Source organism: Chrysochloris asiatica, unplaced genomic scaffold (genome assembly GCF_000296735.1).
Source record: "Chrysochloris asiatica unplaced genomic scaffold, ChrAsi1.0 scaffold00387, whole genome shotgun sequence".
In the NCBI taxonomy this organism is placed as follows: Eukaryota; Metazoa; Chordata; class Mammalia; order Afrosoricida; family Chrysochloridae; genus Chrysochloris; species Chrysochloris asiatica.
The window spans coordinates 211,726-212,892 of record NW_006408905.1 but is presented as its reverse complement, the minus strand read 5'-3'; the positions used below and the strand labels follow the sequence as shown (position 1 = coordinate 212,892).

Below are 1,167 nucleotides of genomic sequence, written 5' to 3'. Positions count from 1 at the left end.
ATTCACTGCAAATACCTTTTTTAAACAACATAAAAGACCACTACAGACACGGACTTCACCAGATGGAAGCTCAGCTGAAATCTGTCCAACATGGAGTGGCCCTGCTGGTATTTAAAAGACTGCCAGCATAGCTTCCAGCACCACAACACACAAACCACCACAGTATGGCAAATTGATAGATGAGTGATGGTTCAATAGTAATGTTGTTGCTGTTAAGTGTTGTCAAGTTGTTTCTGGCTCACAGCGACCCTGTATAGGGTTTCTGAGGAGCGGCTGGTGAATTTAAACCACTGACCTTGCAGCACATTAACCCGCAGTGCTACACCAGGACTCCTCAATAGTAACAAAAGTTAGCAAACAACAGAATATTTTCAATGGGTAAAACCTATTGAAACAAAATCTATCAACCTAAATTTCCACAGTCTGTGAAAATTCCTTCATGTGAAAAGATGAAATAAAAACAATTTTCCTGCAAAGAAAATGTAAGAAGACTTTAGGAGACCTGCAGGGACAATAGGAGGAAACACTGAAGGCAGTGGGAAGATGAGAGATATGTGGGGATGGTGGGAAAAACTAAAAGAAAATGGAAATATATTCTCTGGAAGAAAATGATTCATGTAGCTCAATGCTTTAATTATTTCTTTGTTAGTCTTTTTAGGATTCTACAGGCAAGTTCTCTTGCCTAGCATTAATACTCTACCTGCCTCAAGATTGTGTGTGCTGCATTTAACTGCACATCTGGAAGAAGTCTATTTTAGATTATGTTTTTAATAGAAGATCATATGTCCAAAATACTACGACAACTGAACAAGGTTAATAAAGTTTCTATCATTATGGCTCTTGCTTATCTATTTCTTATAAATACTAAACAAGTAGACTAATGATAAGAAATAAAAATCATTTCACCCTTTAGAGGGAAAATATTCAACATTAACGCTCATAATAATAACTTCAAATCAGATCATTACTACCTATCATTTTTTCTGAGTCCCTGGATGGCACAAATGGGCTGCTCTCAGCTACTAACTGACAAGTTGGTGGTTCAAACAGGAAAAGTACTGCTGTTGAAGAAAGTCCTGGTAATCTGCTTCTGCAAAGATTACATTTAGGAAAACCATACAGAGCAGTTCTTGTCTATAACACATGCGGTCACCATGAATTGGAATC

General features: G+C 37.4%; 1 protein-coding gene across 1 annotated transcript in view; it reads right to left on the bottom strand.

Moving 5' to 3' along the window:
• The window catches only part of ZDHHC17 (zinc finger, DHHC-type containing 17), a 170,483-nt gene that overhangs the window by 77,860 nt on the left and 91,456 nt on the right, over window positions 1–1,167 (bottom strand). The window lies entirely within an intron of this gene.